Here is a 9,373-nt window from a genome sequence, read left to right as displayed (position 1 = left end):
AATTCCAATGTCTGATTCTAGAACCTATAATGTAAAATATAGGCCCTCGATTCTTTCCATGATACTATCAGAAAATGCTTTATATATCATATCTCATTTTATTTCTCCATATGCTAATAAAGTAGATAAGAATTAAATGCTGTATTGCCGATTTCACAGACTGTGTTTGTTTAACTGAACACAAGAGCCAGTCTAGGCAATCCAATGAGCCAATAAATTTTAACCCAAAGAATAGTAAATGTGATCTGATATGTATTCTATTTTGAACTATGATAGCCTTGTTGTAGTATGCTGAAAACATGTCCTCCCCTGCAAAATTAATTTACTTATTAATGCCTGGAACTTATGAGTATTATCTTATTAAGCAAATGCATTTTACTTTATGTGGCAAAATATATGATTAATGTATCCCCAAGAAACAAGTAGAATAAATGATTTTTAAAAGTCATACTAAATTTCAGGACAATAGTTAAAAGACAATCCTAAAACTTCCAGAGGGGAAAACATATTTCTCCTACAAAAAATGAATTTTTATCAGACTTTTCTAGATTCTAGAAGATGATGAAAATATGCCTTAAACTATTCTTAGGGAAAATAATTTTGAATCAAGAATTCCACTTCAGCTAAATTTGCACATAAGTGGAAAAGTTAAGTTCTCTCTCTCACATGCACCCTCAAAAACATAATTACTCAGGGAAACCCCTTGAAATAGCAACTGAAGATATTCCAGTAAAACAGATACAATCCAAAAAGAACACAAGGGAAAATAAAACAGTGGTCTACAATAAAACAAATAAAAATAAAATTATATTGTTACAACTATGTAGTTGTTAATGAATAGTGAATAAAAAGTAAGAACATGCAGCTAACAAAGGAAGTGGCAGGGTATAGAGAAAGAGAAGTACAAGTATAATGTTATTGTTTAATTCAAGAGAAGGTTATAATACTAACCCTAGATATTGAGGGAAATAAATAAATTGAAATAAAACTAAGTATAGCCATCAAAGGGCACATAGAAAACCATCAAACCATTAAAGGAAAGAAAAATACAACAAAATTTGATTAGTCAATTCTAAAAAAAATGTATTAAAAAAGGGGAAAACCTCCAAGCAAACACAGTAAAAAGAAAATAAGATGCTAAGAATAGGTTCCAATGTATCTTCAATCACAATAAATGTGAATGGATTAAATTTTCACATTGAATCATTCAGGACATAAGCATGGGCAAAGATTTCATGATGAAGATGACAAGAGCAAAAACAAATTGGATCTAATTAAACTAAAGAGCTTCTGCACAGCAAAAGAAACTATCAGCAGAGTAAGTAGACAACCTACAGAATGGGAAAACATTTTTGCACCTATGCATCTGAAAAAGTCCTAATATCCAGCATCTGTAAGGAACTTAAACACATTTACAAGAAGAAAAAAAAAAAAAACCATTAAAAAGTGGGCAAAGGACATGAAAAGACACTTCTCAAAAGAAAACATACATGTGGCCAACAATCACATGAAGAAAAATTCAGTATTACTGATTATTAGAGAAATGCAAATCAAAACCACAATGAGATACCATCTCACACCAGTCAGAATGACTATTATTAAAACGTCAAAAAATAACAGACATTGGTGAGGTTGTGGAGAAAAAAGAATGCTTTTACACTCTTAGTGGGAGTGTAAATTAGTTCAACCATTGTGGAAGGCGGTATGATGATTCCTCAAAGACCTAGAGACAGAAATACTGTTCGACCCAGAAATCCCATTACTGGTATATACCCAAAGGAATATAAAACGTTCTATTATAATGACACATGCACACATATGTTTATTGCAGCACTCTTTACAATAGCAAAGACGTGTAATCAACCTAAATGCCCATCAATAATAGAATGGGTGAAGAAAATATGGCACATATACACCATAGAATACTGTGCGGCCATAAAAAAGAATGAGATCATGTCCTTTGCAGGGGCATGGATGGAGCTGGAGGCCATTATCCCTAGCAAATGAACGTAGGAACAGAAAATCACATACCACATGTTCTCATTTATAAGTGGGAGCTAAAGGATGAGAACAAATGGACATGTAGAGGGGAACAATGCACACTGCGCCCTATTGGAGGCTGGAGGGTGAGAGGAGGGAGAGAATTAGGAAAAATAATGCATAGTAGGTTTAATCCCTGAGTGATGAAATAATATGTACAACAAACTCTCATGACACACATTTACCTATGTAACAAACCTGCACATCCTGCATATGTACCCTGAACTTAAAATAAAAGTTTTAAAAAATTTCCACATTGAAACAGTGGAGTATATTGTACCAAAACCAGTCCAAATAAAGACTGATTAGAAACGATATACCAAAATAACAACAAAAGTTTCCCAATAACCAATCATTCCGATGCTATATAAACCATTTCATGGCAGAGACAGATACATTTTTTTTTACTTCAGTACATGAAGCTTCTGTAATCTAGATACAAAACTAGACAGATAGATAAAATGAGAGAGAATTATAAATTTTATTATTAAATAGATGTAAAATCCTTAAATATTAAGAAAATCTAATAATGTGTTATAATAAATCAAAATCCTTATCAAGTGGTTTAGTCTCAGGAATACTAGAATGATCAAGCATGAAATAATTTCTATTAAAGAAAGTCACCACACTAACAGATTGAAAGAGGAAAAATCATATCATCATCCCAAAAGATTCCAAAGAAGCATTTAATCTAATTAAACGCTCATTCTTGATAAAATTTGTAGTAAACTAGAAAGAAGAAAATTTCTAAACATAAAAGTGTCTCTACAAGAAAACAAAGCAAAATCACATTGACCCATAAAAATTTGGAAGCATTTGCAACAATAAAATATTTCAAATATATAAAACTAAACCAAATGATAAATACATAATACTGATATTAAAAACTATAAATCTTTCCTGAAAGACATAAGAGAAGGCCTGAATAAATGAAAAGGTACTATTTTACCGGAGGGAGAGAGTCAATATTTTAGGTTGACAATTCTTCCATATTAATAAATTCAGTGCAACACGTACAAGATTATAAAATGAAATTTATGATGACGACTTTAAAACTAATATCTAATAAGAAAATGCAGAAGAGTGATAAGAACTTGGAACACAGAAGAAAAAAATTGATTTAATCACATACAATTTAAAAATATTGAATTGTCACAAAAATTAAAACCAGGTAGCAGTTTGGCATTGTATTTTAAAATACTATTGCAAATATTAAATAGCCGATACAAATAAAATAAAAAAAGACAGGGACATAAATAGTAAAAGGAGCAAAGGCCATAAACAGGCAATTTACATAAAAAGAAAAATCAATAACAGGAAAAGATGCTCATAATATTTTGGGAAATTAGAGTTTGTGAGAGTACTGTGAATCAGGCATTCTCATACATTTTTATTTCCAGGAGTATAGACTGGTAAAGTGTTTGGGGAGAAATTTGTAAGTATTAAAATCTGAAGTGCATGCACACTTCTACCTAGTAATATTTATCTGTGTGCAGGAAGAGACATGTGCAAAGATGTTCATTACAACACTGTTCAAAATAGCAAAAAATTAAAGATAATCTAAAAGATCATCATACAGCAATGGGTAAATAAATGATGGTATATTCATAATAGTGTTCTATATAACAATTAAAAAAATGTGGTTGATCTATGTGAACCTACACAGAAAGAAAGACATTAAGTGAACTTAAGGTATGTCTGATGGCATTTATTGAGAATGGAGCACATATTTTATGTGCATATAGAAGTGTACAGCAAATTTTATGTAAGGATGTACAGTAATATGTCAACAGTTGTCACCTCTGGAGAAAGTGGGATTGGTGGGAGAGTAGAAAATGGCAGTGAGGTCCATGTTTATTTTTTCTGTAAACATATCTCTATACCTTGAATTTTTCATAACATTATTTTGTAATAAACTAATAATATACACAACTCTGTTTATTTAAATACACACACAAACTCATATACACATTACTAAGGAAATCTCTCATTCTTGATAGACAATGAAAAGAAAGAAATGTGCCAGTTCTTCCACTGAGGCCAACTAGAAAATCTGGATAAAATATATTGCATATCTACTCCTAGATACTAGACAGTCGACATGTTGTTGATATTTGCTAGGCTAGAGGAGGAGAGCTTTTCCTCTTTGAGAATTTACTGCTTGCAGAGGGCGAGTGCTGACAGATTACCAACCTGAGTGACATTTTGAGAATCTCATAAAACTAAGGGGCTATGGACTTGAATTCTAGGGACCACCAAAAAAGCACAGACCCTGGTGAACTCCTTGACTTTGTCTTGGGATCTTAAAGAGTGGCAGCACTGAACTAAGAGGTAAACAGCACCCCTTCCCAATAGATCAGTAGCTTTGAGTCATCTCATTCACTCATTGTTATGGGCTGAATTATGTCCCCCTGAAATTCATATGTTCAAGTCCTAACCCCTGGTACCTCAGACTGTGACAGTATTTGGCGACAGAGTCTTCAAAAAGTAATTAAGTTAAAGCGAAGCCATTAGAGTGAGCCTTAATGCAATGTGACTGGTGTCCTTGTAAGAAGAAAAGATTAGGACACAGATACACACAGAGGGAAGACCAGGTAAAGACACAGGAAGGAGAAGATAGCCATCTATAAACCAACAAGAGAGGCTTCAGAAGAAACCAACCCTGCTAGCAACTTGATCTGAGACTTCTAGCCTCCAGAATGGTGAGAAAATAAATTTCCGTTGTTTAAGCTACCCAATCTGTGATAGTTTGTTATGGCAGCCTTAGCAAATATATTAACAATCATTTAACTGGATTAAAGTGAATCCTAGATTGCTAGTGCCCCAGGGATGAGGTAGAAACTAATCATGGAAGAGATTTGGTCTCAAATTATTCCTACAACCGAAATGAAATTATTGCAATAAAAGTAGAAGTAATCAAGAGACAAGACAATGCAGATGAAAAGCAGCAGAAATGATAAACAATAGAAACTGACTTATAGCACCCCTAGTAGTACAGTGTTAATACCTAGACTTTAAAATAAGTATGCCCAATATATTCAAGGGTATAAAAGGTAAGACTAGAAATTTCAGTAGAGAATTGAAAACTAAAAAATAAATAAAAATCTGAAAATGAAAAAATAGCCAAAATTAACAACTTAATAGATGAAATTAACTGCAGATTAGAAACAATTAGTGAAGAAAGAATTAGTGATTGAAAGACAGATTGGAAAAAAATACCCACAATGAGACACAATGAGACAAAATGATAGAAAATACAGAAGAATGCATAAGCAATATGCAGGACATGGTTACAAGATCTAATATATGTGGAATTGAACCAAAAGGAAGGAAGAAGAATGGTCCAGAATCATTATTTTGAGAGAAAATGGCTAAAACTATTCAAAACGGATGAAAGACATCAAGTCACATTCTCAAGAAGTCTCATGAACTCCAGGCAAGGTATGTTAAGTGAAATCCACACTTGGACGTTCTTCTTAAAAATCTTAAAAGCAGCCAGTGAAAAAACATTACTTTTAAAGGAATAAGGCTGACAGCTGAGTTGTCACTAGAAACAATGAAGCCAGAAAAAAGAGTATCTTCAAAGTCCTGGAAGAAAATTAGTGACCTGGATGATTCACCCTAGGAAAATATCCTTCAAGAATAAAAGTGAAATGAAGACATCTCCAGATGAACAAAAATGGTGGTAACTCATCACTAAAGGAAATTCAGAAGTACATTTCAGACAGAAGGAAAATGATCCCAGATGAAAGTTTGGAGATGCAGAAATAAACGAAAGACAACAGAAAGGTAATACACAGATAAATAGAAGTAGATGCTGAATGTATAACAATGTCTTTGTGGATTTAAAATATGCATAAATTTAAATATATACAAATAAAAAACAAATCTTGACATTTGCAACAACATAGATGGACTTGCAGAACGTTTTGTTAAGTGAAACAAGCCAGACACAGAAAGACGAATACCACATGGTCTCATTCATATGTAGAATCTAAAACAAGTTGATCTTATTAGAATAATGGCTACCAGGGGCTGGAGTGGTGGTGGAGGAGGGGGTTGAGGAAATGATCCAAGGTTACAAAATTTCAATTAGATAGAATAAGTTCAAGAGACATGTTGTACAACATGGCAACTACATAATAAACAATGGTACATTGTATTCTTAAAAAATGCTAAGGTTTAAAATGTTCTCACCACAAAAATGACAACTGTGTGAGGTAATGCATATGTTGCTTGACTTGGTTTAGCCATTGTGCAGTGTATATATGTTTCAGAATGTCATGCTATATACAATTTAATCTGTCAGTCTGAAAATTTAAAAATACAAAAATAACTATACATATATAGAAAGCATATATATATGTATATGCTGAAAATCAATGCATTACATGTCTACCTTTTGAAAGTAAGAAAAACCCAGTAACTTAAACCCTAAGAAATTAGCGGGATGTAATAATAACAAAGATTAATAAAATAAAAATTAACAATAAAGATAATAAAAATCCAAAAGTTTTTTTTTTTTTTTTTTTTTAAAGACTACTAAAATAGAGAAACACTTGGCAAGACTGATTTTTAAAAAGGAAGATACAAATAGCCAATGTCAGGAATAGTGAGTAGGAAGGGACCTCACTATATATTGTACAAACAGTAAAAATGTAGTTAAGATGGCATTGTGGAGAATTTTATGACAATAAAATTGAAATATAAATGCAATGAACATACCAGAAAAATTCAACTTACCAAAAACTGACACAGTAAGAAGCAGAAAATATGAATTTTAAAATTACTTTCTTTAGGGGTACTTTGTTTTAGATATAAATTAACTGAAATTATCCCCTTTGTGTATACACATAGCAGCTCCACAGAGGGGTTTGTGCTTGTAAAATCAAGTATGGTCCTACATAGAGAAAATATTCTGCCTTACATTACCTTTCAGTCTACATTTAAGAAACTTTCACATCATGCTGTTCGACCTGTGCATAAAGTGGACATGAAAACTGTCCTGCCCTTCTTTCTGCATAAATACATACGGATTGTAGACTGGGTTCAGGCAGAGTTACCAAAACCTTAGCATGAATGAGGAAGGGGGAGTGTTCATCCAAATAAATATTCAAGTGTGTGTCTTATTCTTTCCACTTTCCATAGATTGAAGCTAAGGCAAAGGAATGACTCTAAGCATCATCACAGGAGATTGTGATGATAGTTTAATGATAAGTAATTTCTGATTCCCTATCCTAACACTGTTGTAAAATATATTTTGCCTGTTTTTGTGCTTTTGTAAGAATATTTCTTATTAAATTAATCACAATGTTGCTGAAACTGAACAATTTACATACTCAATGAAGTAAACTGTGGATTACAAAAGTTTACTAAGAAATAGTAAAACAGGCAGAAAGTAATCACAGAGTCTATAAAATAGACACTGGAATTGCTCTACTAATAAACAGCATGAGTTATTCTTCCCCCATTATGGAGGAACTACCATGCTTGGATCTTTATGTTAAAACTCATCTAATAGATATATTGGTAGAAATAATAACATAATAAAACTACTGTGTAATAAGTGAAATAATACAATATCAACCAAAGCTTGTATTCCTGATAAATTGGTAAGCTTCTTCTCTTTTCTATGGTGTGATCATCCCATGTTTTGCTTTTTTGCTCAAACATACAAAGAACATAGAGACTCATGTTCAGAAATCTGATTAATCCTTGTAGCCAATATATGACTTTGCTGCTATCTTCTGTGATACTGTTGTTCTCTGTTTATTTGTATTTTATTAATTTTTTAAAAAATTACAGTAACTCTCCCTTGCTGGAAGGTGCTTCAACGTGAATGCATCATGTATAAATGTGAAACTACAAAGTAAAAATTGTGACATTTTGAGAGAGGTTTTTCAGTAAAATTCAAGTAATTTATTTTATTTATCTAGAACATCCATTATATTTGATTGACAAAATTCAATTTATTGGCTTCTAGGTTTATATCTATTGCCAAAAAGAAACTGTGTATATGCTAAATTGTTAAGTTGTAGCCCCTTGTATACAAAGCAAAATTTTCAATGTTTATCAAAATGTATGCAGAAAAAACACATGTTCTTCTTCTTCACATAATAACAATGTCTTCTCAGCAGCAATTCCTATAGTCCATTGTGCAATGATCCAAGCCTTCAAGGAGAGACAGTGAGAAATGAGCCCCTCATTAAATGTTGCCTGTTGGGCTAGTTAGTTCACCTTGAAAACACATGACTGGTGGCCAGCAAGGAATTGTCTGTCAATTTAATTTTTTATTTGCAGACATTTATACATATTGCCCATTTTATGATAGCTCATCTATATACCAATCACTCAAATGAACTAACCCTTAAGACTGATAGAGGCTATGAGTAAATGCACATGGAAATCGACAAGTGAACAGGCTGACAAATTCAGAACTGCAAACACACAGCTTCCATCTACTCAACTGGAGCCATGTTTACAGATCAGAACTCAGACACACATAAGACTCCTTTGGAAAATGTCATTAAGCATTTGTTTCTCCATTCCTAAAAAGATCTTGTTTAGGCAGTGGTAAAGGGAAATATGTCAACTATAACAAAAATGGTGATAGCCTCATTTTTCAGTTGAATTTCCCACTATGGAAAGGGCTTAATTATTAGCAAGAAGCTCTGCTACCCAGGAGCTTTCCTCCTGTCCAATGTGACATTACTGACTCTCCACCCACAGCCCAGTGGAAAATTATAATGAGCAAAGCTGGGGGAGGCAGCAGTGTAACTAAATTCTGCAAACCAATCCTCTGGAGTTGATTCCCTCACCCTTTCCTCTTTAGCAATATGCAAAACCATGAAACCAACCCACCACAGATGATATTTGTGAGGTCTGTCACTCTGTGAGTTGGGTGCTATGAAATGTGTGTTACAGGAAAAGTCTATGTTTGAATAGGGCATAACTTCTTTAATAATAACAATAATAATTGAATATACTATTTGCCAAACAGTATGCTAAGTGTCAAACATAGAATCTCATTGAATCCTTTAAACTACCTTACAAAGAGTGCATTATTTTAATCACGATAAGCTAGGTGATTTGCAGTTAAGTCTCTGTTTCCTAGCACAATGCTCTTTCCATTCTCCTACAGGGCTCTCCTATTGAGTTTGCTGCATGGTTTTACCTGTGTGACACTGTCCGTGAGATCTAGTCTGGGGTGTGTGTGTGTATTTGGTGTCTTCTATGCTGTTTAAGCTGCATAGGAAAGCCTTCACCCCCTCATTTGCCATAGCGCCCCTGCTTCACAAGATATTGTGCCCTACCACATCACAGCTCTCTTCCT

This window comes from Rhinopithecus bieti, unplaced genomic scaffold (assembly GCF_001698545.2).
Source record: "Rhinopithecus bieti isolate Rb0 unplaced genomic scaffold, ASM169854v2 scaffold_12088, whole genome shotgun sequence".
Classification (NCBI taxonomy): Eukaryota; Metazoa; Chordata; class Mammalia; order Primates; family Cercopithecidae; genus Rhinopithecus; species Rhinopithecus bieti.
This window is presented reverse-complemented; position numbering follows the sequence as displayed.